The sequence below is a fragment of the Leuresthes tenuis genome, unplaced genomic scaffold, assembly GCF_036924035.1.
Source record: "Leuresthes tenuis unplaced genomic scaffold, fLeuTen1.0.hap1 SCAF_16, whole genome shotgun sequence".
Taxonomy (NCBI): domain Eukaryota; kingdom Metazoa; phylum Chordata; class Actinopteri; order Atheriniformes; family Atherinopsidae; genus Leuresthes; species Leuresthes tenuis.
Genome location: NW_027325370.1, coordinates 13,317,045 through 13,329,147, shown reverse-complemented (window position 1 = coordinate 13,329,147; position 12,103 = coordinate 13,317,045). Strand labels below are relative to the sequence as shown.

At 40.1% G+C, this 12,103-nt stretch overlaps 1 protein-coding gene across 1 annotated transcript in view; it reads right to left on the bottom strand.

The window, feature by feature from the left end:
- Nucleotides 1-12,103, bottom strand: part of mtcl2 (microtubule crosslinking factor 2) — an 88,138-nt gene that overhangs the window by 54,842 nt on the left and 21,193 nt on the right. The window lies entirely within an intron of this gene.

Sequence of the window (12,103 nt, the reverse complement as noted above, 5' to 3'; positions counted from 1 at the left end):
AAGCTAATGAATTCAAAGGCACTCTTTCCTTTGAAAAAACTGAAATGCCTTCATTGATTTGGCTCTGGGCGAGTTCAACCTGCTCCAGTCAGTTTATCTCCTTGAACCTGAGAAACCAGCAGATGAAGCTCCAAAAGTCAACTGAGCAGATTGACAACAATCTAAAGGAGGTTTTATTCCTGTGGCAGGAGAAAAATATCATTTGAAATGTCACAGGAGGGCTTTGCGTTCAAACACATAATTTCACAGAAACATGTCATCTGCAAAATATCGGCCATTTAGTCAAACTCAGAATAACATTTCAAGGCCGAGATGTAGACGTAAGCTGCCAGTACAGTGCAGGCGGGTACAGTTTCCACTGCTTTTACAGACAGTAATGTTTAGTAAGCAGCCAGGGGCTGAGTCAGTTTCCTAAATAGGCCACACTGTCTGTTTTTCCACCACTCTGGTGTAGACATTAAATGTCTTGGCAACTACCAGATGGTTGGAAAGAAATTTTGGGTTTGCATTCATTGTCCTGAGAAGATTATTCCTTCAAACCCCGACAATCCGAGTCTTAATATGCCAGTAAATCAACAAAGCTAACTTTTCACCAAGCAAATACCTGCAAAACTAAAAACATTTCAAGAGCCTCTGCCGTTGCCACTTTGTGTTTTGTGCTAATCAGCTACAGTTAGGATAGTAACATCAAAACAAAGATAAGCAATGTAAATGTTTCCCAGGACTTGTATTACAAGTATGCGTTTGCACAGTTCAGCTGTAAACTCTAAATGAAATACATACATTTGTGTGTTTTCCTACCTTTGGTTGTCTACAACTACAAAACAGAGAAAAAGATTTAGTTGTAGAATTCATTTGTATCAATCCAAGATATTTTCTCATCAACTAAATCTAATTTGTAATAATAAATCAATTTTACTTTAAAAAAAAAAAATTGGTAAGGGGGGCAATTTAGTGACAGTAAGGGGGTAAAAGAAAAAAACTTTTGGAGCAAAAGCTGCATCCATGAAAGGCAAGTGTTGTGAGAAGAAATGGCAGCATTACCAAGCGGTAAAAGCTACTGTCCCAACTTTTTTCTCATAGTTTGAAGGGCTCAAATGCAAAAATATATGTACATTTTAACAGATAACATAAATTTATTGAGGAAAAAACACCCTGGATTCATACTGTTTGCAAAAATTAAAAAAAAAAGAAAAAAAAAGAAAATTAAAGTAAATGTTGGACTATCTGCTTTTTTTTTTTTCTTAGCCCAAAAACAGGCATTTTTTAACTGGGAAAAGCACAAGTCTTACCATTACTACTAATGGTAATAGTTTAATGGGTTCCCAGTGAGCTATGATAGAAAATGAGCCCAAATTCACACCAATTAAAGTGAATTCAGCTGTCATTTTCACCTGTGCTCCACCTTCTGTGACAAAAAGTCTGCTCAGTTAATGTGTGGAAACCGATGCTCTGTGTGCATCTGTCAAGTCTGAACAAAATGAACAAGGAGCTTTTAATCAAAAGCTTTGTGAAAAGCACAAAGCTATCGGGTGACGACTGATGTGTGCTGATACCGACCACTTCCACAGTCATACTGTTACTGTTCTTGGGACAGCAGAGCCTGGGTCCAGTGGCGGCATAATGCTCTGCTGAGCTGATTAACACTGACATCAGGACATTTAATTCATGCTTAATTCATGAGCCAAGAGCTGCTCACCATTACTGTCAGATGCAGCACACATTTAGAGGGCCAACACACACAAAATCTCCAAATGAATTGATGAACACACAAAGTGGAGCACATCATATAACCTCAGTGGGAAAAGTGGAAATCTGAGAAGTCCATATATAATACAATCAATATGTTATAACACTAACACTACACATATATGACAAAAGTCACACATTTTACACAGTAAAAGCTTCTTAGTGTGCATTTTAATCACAAGCCACATCAATTCCCCACAGATACCAGAGTGGGGCCTTTTCACCAAACCCCAGTTTGTCCCTACAGGTGAGATAATCAGCACTCCAGTCAGCTTTTATCAGCTGTAAACCTTTTAATGGGTGAGGAAGAGACAGCTTTCCACCCCTCCCCCCATTATCCATCTGCTCATTTCTCTCCCTCTGACTGTACTCAATATTGTTCTTCACCGACCGACTGCAAGTTGTCCACAAACTATTTCCTATTTACACATCTCGTACCAGGCTTACTCAATGCCATCTCCCCGGCATATCTCACTTGCCATTTATGCGGCCCCAACATCCAGAAAAAGTGAATGTAGAAACACTCAGATGTATCAGGTGAAATCCTGGACTATTGCTCACATTCGAGCAGGAAATTGGTTTCATGGTAACACCAGTCCTGCTCCAATTCGTCAAATCTTGATTAAAGACCAGTTTGTTTTTTTCAAATGCCGTTTAAGAAATTAAGAATGCCAATTAAGAAAAAACAAAAGCAACTTGTAACGGTGTGACACACTACATCTTACAGGGTGCATTTAATAATCCACCTGCTGCAGAGAAAATTTAGGAACAATTATATCTGACATTTGAGTCGCAGTTGCTTGTGCCCTTGAGGCGCCCACTCAGTGACGTTCATATTCAATGTTGTTAAAAGTGCCCAAAGTGCTCATCTGTAGTTTTGGTGATATGAAATGAAAAGTTCTTAAGTTGGGGAAGGTTTCAGGTTTCACAAACTTTATTTCAAACCCATCAAGGAGACTTTAGAATATTCATAAAAGCTCATCCTGTCAGTCGTACTCCTTTCAGCTCCAAACAAAGAAACATTTCAAAGATGAGATGAGATGAGGACTACCCCTGCCAAGGGGTTGTTGAGAGTCATTTTCTGCAAACGCATTAGCACTACAGTAAAGTGTGCTGAAGGCAAAGGTGAGCATTTATCGGGCGTTTTACAGCAGGTTTTAATGGCTCTCAGCCAATCAAAACTACGAGCCAGGAAACCAGTTTTCATGACTTCAAGCACATCAGTTGTCATCTCTCACTGGGTTTCTGTTCTCACTGCTGAGTAGAAAATACTGTCTGCAAATGATCAGCAGTTCAACCCACTAATCTCCAAAAACTTGGACACCAATTTTGACAATCTAGCACCTTAATTCTGGTAATTTACTGACATAACTATAAGATAAATATCCAGGTTCAATGCTATCAAACAAATTAGCTTTTTACTGTTTTATATAATCTTTGACTGTATGTCTACATATATTGTGAAATGTGGTTTGGGTAAACAGGGAGTGTGAAGACATTATCCAAGGTGCTTTGTGTCTGTAAATCCAATTTAGGTATCAGACAGTGAGTGGACAAAAGAAATAAGCCCCTTGTGGTGTCCCCCTTCAGTCTGGCCTCCCTGCAGGGTTGCTATCCCTTTAGGGTATCCACACATCAGTCCCCCCCCCCATTCTTCTGGTCCTCTATTCCTGCCTTTTCCTCCCGTGTGTTTACTCCCCAGTCATTTTCCAGCGTCTCCATCAGTGATTCCACCAGTTTTCAGCCCTTCAGTGCATTGGGTATCTCAGACCGCCTCATGTTACAGCTACTGAGGCATGAAATTACCTCTGCCCATCCGAAAGGGCCCTAAAAGATGCCACTTTGTTGAAGAACACCAAGACTGGCAGTATGGAGAAATACCCTGACTTGGCTTTTTTTTTTTTTTTTTTTTTTTTTTAAAGATTATGTTTGCTCCTGTAGTTTTTATTTTAAGATGTGAGAAGACAGGAATGGCTGGGACTCAAACCTGGGCCTACTGAGATGAGGAGGTGTTAGATCAGTATTATTGAGAAAACTATATATATAAAAAAAAAAAAAAAAAATACAAGCAATGTCACCTGTCAAGATCCAACAGTATATCTTTCACTCTCTGTTGAGATGTTTAGATGAGGCACAGAACAATAGTGGTTTCGGAGTGGGCAAAACTCAAGGAAAACTGATCGCAGTGCTTGAAGAAACCATGTTGTCATTTCATTGGAGTGTCTGGGAGGGGTTTTCTCCAAGCAGTCACTGAAACAGTGTTGGGTTAACCCAGAGACTGGCCTCCCAGACTTCTCTGTGGTCAAGGTCAGCAAGGAGCAGAAACAATACAGCTGTGCAACAACTGACAATATAAGACATACAAAGCCTCTCGTCTAAACAAAGAAGACATTGGAATACACGAGCTGGCACACTTTAACAATACTCATGTGTAAATTAATCATATCAGCCATTCTTAATTACTTTATTACAATTCCAATTTTAGCACTTCTTAAAAACATGTGAGCCAGGCAGCGGTATGTGGTGTCCAGCTGTGGACGTCTCCGTACTTTCAAAGCTGGCAGAAGTGATGCGTTAATCTTTGGTTTTGCCTTTGTTCTGATCCGTTTTTCTTTTTTTGAGAGTCAGTGCTTGCATGTCCATAAGGCCTCTAAATTCCCAAAGGCCTCTCTGCTCTCTCCCATTACAATGTGTGCATGTCATGTGATATGCGTGTATCATCATGTGAACAATACAGGAGTACAAACCTCTCGCTTAACTTATATACGTGTGTGAGTGCATGCCTTCTGTCTGTCCCAGTGGTACCTGTGAAGCTCCAATCGACCCAGAAACCCTTCTGGCAAGATTCCCCTTGTTTTCCCCTGACTTCCCTCTCCCTCTTTCTGTTCCTCTTTCTATATATTTCATCTCTTTTTTTGAGCTGCCTCTTCTCTCCTCTTTTAAATCCCCATTCCATTTCCCTCATGGACTTTCTCTCTTTTCATGTTTTACTTCTTGTGACTAACACTCTTTCTCCTATGTTTACAATCTGCTTCTTTAAACTACCGGTACTTATCTTTCATCAAACCCATTTTCTGTCCTGACGTCCTCCTCTTTTATACCAGCCTTATTCTCTCATAATTAATCTCAACCTCCGTATGTTTAATCAGTTCTATTTATCTTGTTCCCTTCCTCTGCTTTTCAACTGCAAGTTCTCAGATTTCCTTCTCCCAGCCTCAGTCTCTTCGCTTTTCTCTATGTCATGTTCATTTCTATATTTGTAACACATTACATCATAATCACCCAGCACTCCGACAAACTGCAAGCAGGCTCTGTCACTCATAGAAAGGTTGTCATTATCTTTCTGCCAGTATTCTCTGCTCTTGGTCTCTCTTCCCGTCAAACTCCAAAACAGAAATAACCCTGCATCATAGGACAGCCTTCTATAAACACACGTATCACCCCGTTTCTGGCGTACATTGGGGTTGCTTTGCAGCTGATTTCCCTCTCAGCTCTTCTAAGACCACATTCACTCTAATCAATCACTCTGACCCAGATAAAGCCGAGCTTAAACCCAAACCACTTTGATACGCTGACCCATTTAACAGCACAACTTTCTGTGTGCCAGTGGCTCTGAGATGGAGTGCAATGATATGTTTGGTATAGAGGGCTAAATATGGAGAGGGAAAAGATAAGGACAAGCAAATGAACAGCTGATACTGTACTCTTTGGCTGAATTACATCCCTATGGTTACTCTTGTTTTTTTTCTGACTCCAAGCAGAGTTTTATTATTATTTATCATATACAATAAATAATACAATTTATTATTCATCATTCATTCATTTTAAAGCTATTTTACAAGTTCGCTGAAACCACCATCTGTTCACAAGTGACGTGTACTTGTGCAATCAGTGCTGTAACAAACCAGTGGTTCTCAATGTTTTTTTGCAAACATTTCAGCATCCGTTTCAGTATCCGTCTTTGCAAAAGCATATTCGGGGTTTCTGCATCCGCTTGAGTGCAAGGCCTCTGCAACGTAAATTTTGTCATCAGCAACCAGGTCGCAAGGGTCCACTAAGCCCCTCTGTGTTCAACCCGGAATTTTCTGGCCGTGCGAGCTGTGCCTACTGCGAGTGCACTGTGTCTACACATGAACTTTACAGTCCCACAAATTCAAATTTTGGTGCTAAAAACATGCTGGACGAAGAACTAGACAAACAGAAGATGTAGAATAGAAAGCAAGAAGATTCGCCGCCATCTATGAGACTGGTGTGTGAAACTCTGTACTGATTAATGCATATACATCAAATGCTTGGGAAGAGGTGACACATAGTAGTGCACACATTTCACGCATGCAGACACAGAAACCACGATGCAGGCCCTTTTGAAAAACCCATTTTGCTCTGATTGGTCACTTATTTGATTACACAGTGATGCAATTAAGTAGGAATAGAAAAGCCTAGACTACAAACATGGCAGCTCTGGCGGTTCAGTGTCTTCTGGTAGAGAGAGAATCAGTCCTTCTGGTGCCAACTTTGTAAATTTGGAAATCTTTCTTATGCACAAAGATATATAGCCTGCTGAAGAAAAGGAAAAAAGAAAACCCCAAACAATATGTTCTCTTTAAGAAGGACAGCTGGGATAGGCCAGCTGAATTACTAATACAAGCAAAAATGCATGTACGGGTAGGTTAATTGAGGTCTTCATTTTAAAAAACACCCTGTTCTCACCTTTAAATTGTCACACTAACTTTACGCTGCTATCCTGAAGGACACCGATTCACAGACAGACAGTCACAAATGCACACTACAGAGTCTCCGGCTGCCCTTGTCCCACATCCCTCAACTCGCTGCAAACAATAGGCAGCACTTCCTGAAAGTCAAGAATAACAGGGAACAGTTTCCTTTGGCAGTTAGTGAGGCATTAAAGAGATGGAGAGGGGTGTTTAAAAGAACTTTGAGGGGAAAGAATGAAATGAAAGAACAGAAGCTGCGTCCAAAATAAATCTGTACTTTTTTTTCTACCTTAAAGCCAACACACATCTCCTTATCTATCAAATGTTTATTTTGGGAACAATAATCAGCAAATTTAAAAACTAATTTTCAAATCTTGTCCCTCCTACCATAAAAACATAAACACCTGGGACTTTTCAAAAAGTAATGTACACGCTTGTTAGTACTCATGTGTTAGTACAGAGTGAAAAGCTGTTATTCTACATACGTGTGCCCAAACAGACAGAGTGACCTTATCATCCTCAACTGACTAATTCTGAATCACAGTTCACACACACACACACACACACACATGCAGAAAAAGAAAAAGAATAAGGAGCCTCGTGAATGACCTTCAGGGGATGTGGGATTTAGACACATGCAGAGAGGTGGAGACACTGGGTGTCTCCATCTACCTCGGAGGGATACAAAGAACAGAGAAAAAGAAACTGAAAAAGAAGAATAACTAGAGAAGGAAAGAGAAGAATGATAGAAAATAAACGCAGCAGTGAATGACTGTATTTTTCCTCTTCACTCTATAGTCACTGAGGATTTCTTCCCAATTAAGGCTGTTATCTCCTCCTCTGCCTGCCCTCCTATCAAAACCCCACATGGTACACCCCCCACCGCTCACTAGTATTTTTATTTTCTTTCTTATGTCTTTCACCCCATAATTTCCTTCTGTCTTTTTAGTCTCATCCATCTTTGCTCTCCTTTGTGTCATTCTTTGTTTGTGTCTTCTGTGTTGCTTTTCTGTCCCTTTGAGTGTCTGAAATATCCTTCTTTTACGCTCTCGGGCTCTTTATTATTTTTGTTGTGCTGGGTCACCTTGAGGCAGTGTTGCCACAGCTGGAAAAAAGGCCTTTTGGTCAACATCTATGTGCACTCCATGAACAAAGAACGTCAAGCACAGTAGTCGTGTAAAATTCATGCTTAGCTTCACACAGTATTCATACTTTTTCCTCAAAGTAAGACAACAGCTGTTACATGTAAAATACAAGTAGCATATCAACACTATGAATATTAAATATATTACAGAACTAAGCTAGACGAGAGGTGGGATAAGAACTAGATTTTTCATTTATTCTTATTCATTTATTCACTTATTCTCAACGCATCAGCAAAAAGAGTCACAAGACCCTCATTATTCTCCTAATTGCCCTTTACTAAGTGAAGCACATAGAAACAAAAACACACAGCAACACGCTCTGTGTATACTATCATTTTGTCTGTTTGCTCAACACACAGTGACTCATGACCAAAACAAAAGGGATACCAGAAAAGCTGCAGTGAAACATTAAAGACCAGAAGCCAGCTTACACAGCTGAAAATAAGATCTAAATAATAGCAGGGCAATGGAAAGACATTTTAATCTGTGTGCTTACGTTTAACTGACAATTAGCTAAAATACATAAGCGTTCAATGTTAATCTTGGCTTCATTATCTCCTGACCATCATTTTTTCCATCTATCATTCAAGCTTCTTCAGCTTCAGAAGACAAAACACCTGGAACAAGACACACCCTCTCCATCTTATCCTACATTTATAAAACACCGGAAGAAAAAAAAAGAAAATGCATTCTCTCCCTCCTTTTGCCCCTCTGTAGCTCTAACCCATTCCCCCTTCATCATATCAACCTTGCCTCCTCCAAAGGTCAAACAGCTGGAATGGATCAATGGTTTGGGAATGAGAATAGTGGATGGCAACAGAAGGGAAGAGAGAGATTGGAGGAGAACAGGAGAGAAAAATGGAGTGAGTGAGGAATTTGGTATGAAGGAGGTTGGGGGTGAGGCCAGGTTGGAGGAGGAGACGGTCAGGGGAGAGGATTTGAAATAGCGAAGAAACGAAATCCCTGCATCAGCATTCCTGTTTGTCTCTGTGGGAGTGGCAAGAGGAGCGAGGAAAGGAGGAAGAATGGGAGGTAAATGTGGAGAAATAATTGAAGGGAGCAGAGAAGATGGAGCTGAGCTGCGAGGGAGGGAAAATTAGGACAGAAAATTAAGTGGGGGAACAACATGTTAGCGTAACTGACATTGATAACCTAAAAACGGAAACACTGCATATACAGATATATCTATATAAACCGTCTAATATGGTTTATAAAGCTTAGCAACAACTATGAATTCATATGTTCAACTTTTAGACAAGTTTATTGGATATAGGTCTGAGCATTTCTCTTATTCTGATACGATGTTGACGACTATTTTCTTTATGCATCTGGGTTCAGTCGAGATATATCAAAGGGAATTTTGCACAAATATAAAACTTTAATGGGCTTAAGATATAGCTTAAATTCTCATGAGGTTTTAGGGATCAACAGAGAAGCTAACATATTAGCAATGTTGGAACATCAAGTATTACTTTTCCAGAATACAAACGCTTCCTGTAAGATCTGTGATTCACTGTCAGTCACAAAATGGAGCTAAGGTGCTAAAATGCATACAGGTGCTAAATAATGGTATACAAGATGAAGCCTTTAGTGTTAATACTATGCTCATGTGTAGCACGTAACAGTAATTTCCATGGGTCTTTTTTAAATTTTTGTATTAAATCAGCGCAATCAACAGGCGCATTCCCACTGTAGGAACCTTCTGCAGGAACTAGGGATCACGGCCCTCAGTTCCTATAACCATTTTAGCTCCTTCTCCGAGGCAGGGTCTTTTCTGGGTTCCATAGGAACACATATAACATAGGTGTTTGGTAGCTAATCCCCTTGTCAGATTTCCGCTTCTTGTGGCCCCGCCATTTTTAAAAACTACTGTTGCAACTATGAAGACAACAATGGACAGAGCTACAGATAAATGGACCAACGAAGAAGTAAAAGCTCTTCTCGCCATCTACGCCTCAGAGGAAATTCAGAGAGGTTTTGAAGGCTCACAGCAGAATATTAACACTTCTGTCAGAAGAATTTGTCAATTCTCTCCTTGCTTTCTCTACTTACTTTTGTTTTGTTGTTAAGTGTGGCGCTAAAGTAACACAACACTGTTGCAGACGGTTGCGTCACATCAGTCCCTGTCAAGACTGCATTGACTCGTGTGAATGCAAAGTGAAACAATTCCATGGGGAAGGGCAGTTCATAGAACGAAATTCGAGGTGGACAGTTCTTAGAACCGCATTCTTAGAACGTCTCTGTCTTAATGCGGCCATTATCTACAGCTAAAGAGACACTATATAGGCTATATAGAAGCCCATTAACATATCTGTAGTAGTTAGAGAGCTAGAAAGGTATATTTCATGGAATAGTCACAAAATTAGGACACCTAAAATGGCAAGTAGAAGAAGCTACCAGAGGTAATGTGCTGATATTCAACCAATGATAAAACAAAACAGTGTATATAACAACTGATGAGATGTGTGATTAATCAAAGGCTAAATTACCACCTAAAAAAAGAGTGGGCATTACATTGCTGTGTAGAGATGGCAATTTTTTTTTTGGCAAGATCATACAAAAACTACAAAGCCAAATCTCATGAAACTTTGAGGAGAACAATTTAAGAACCATTTGAATGTCTCTGCACATCCAAATCAAATGAAATGGCACTGTGTTTGGCAGAAGAACGCGCTTTATGAGCACTTTTAATTGGAACCGTTTCTCTTTCTGCAGCTCAATTACGAAGACCATTAGTTTTGCAGACAATAATACCGCTCCAGTTTCCAGTGTAATATTGACAGCTTACAGCAGCACAGTAAAGGTCTAGCCAGCGTACTGCATAGTGCTTCTTAAAGAATATCGATATCAGTGCAGACTGTAGGCTGCAGCTGCTACATAATCAATAATTCACGAGCCAACCTTACACCTGTGAATTTTAAGGCCTTTGCTGTCTGAGTGTACTCATGTTTATGTGGTTAAATGCCTTCTTGTTCATTCTGTTCATTACACTCATTTTTGTATTGTTTGTTTATATCCCCATGTCACTTCCAATATCACTCTTTTTGAAAAATAGTTCTCCAATTCCTCCTTTGAATTTTTAGGGCACACATAAATCTTTGTGTTTCCATTGTCTGCTCACAGATGGAACACAGATAACTGAGACATTCCTGTGCAGATGAGCGTGAACACAAGCACGGGTCAGTGTGAAGAGCTCCACTGAAGGACGCATAACTCTGCACAACAGACCCAAAAAAAGCTTATGAAAGCATGTTAGTCAGACAACGACCAACCAGAGAACCACCTCAACACATCAGTCATCTGGTCAGTCAGCACACTGCTATGGCAAGTGGAAAATAACAACAGCACATTTACTTCCCCTTTGAGAGACTTTGTTGCAAATGAGCAATTATTGGATATGAAAAAGACTTAAAGTCACTATCACTGGATACGCAAGTACATATTTGCGTAGCAAACTATTTCACACACTAATGCAAAGAAACATTCTTTGACTACTTGCTGAGGAAGGTTTGAGATAAAAAAAAAATAAATAAAAAAAACATTCATCGGCTTTTCCTGCATCAATGTAGATGTGGCACCAATTTTTTTTTTACTAATTTTACAGTCCATCTCATGCAACTTATGAAAGAAAAAGGCAAAGAACAGAGTGATGAAGTATTAGGCATCCTTCCCAGCCACCTTTCAGCCACCCACAAGTTGCATACTGGCAATTGTATCAAGGGAATAATTGTCCTGCCAGACCAAAGCAGACAGACCCAGGTGTCCTGCCAGTGATCCAGCCATCCATCTAACCCTGACCTACATCAGGGGACTGGTCCAGGGCCATGACCATCAGACCATCAGACATTGTGGGAAGCTCACATTGAGCAAAAGCAAGTGAAGGAAGCACAACAGGATAGAAAGATGTGGCCTTCATTTTCTGCTTAGAAAAATGCAATAGGAAGGTCAATAGAGTCTTGCTCAGAGTAAAACTGGACGAGACATCAATTTACGTGCACTTTTCCCAATTCCAAACAGAGGACAACATCAGCTTCTGTTTATTTTCACTGTAGCTGGCCCTGACATCAATTTCCGTTCTTCCTTTTCAAGACAGTGTTTTCCCGACTACACTTGGTTTAACAAAGATGTCCCTGGAGTTGCAGCTGAGTGGCAGAAATGAAGTGAGCACAAGATGAGAGCAGAGATAAACTCTCCTGAGACCTTCAGACAAAATGATCACAGTAAGACTGTTTTGTTAGATCCAAGCGGACGACAGGCTAAATAAGGATCTGACGTAACTCTTCGTGTTTCGATGAAATTTCTAGCCAGGTCGCCATGTTGTGCTCTTTAGCAGGAGAGGTTTTCTAAAGAGCTCCGTAGTACTTTTGCAGGAAAGAAGGGAACTTGATGTTGCTTGTTGTGAGGAGTTGCACTGCTCAGCTAGTCTCATTTGTATATGACATACAGAAAAGCCAACATGTCGATGCTGGCCATTTTATTCAGCTCTAAATCTAA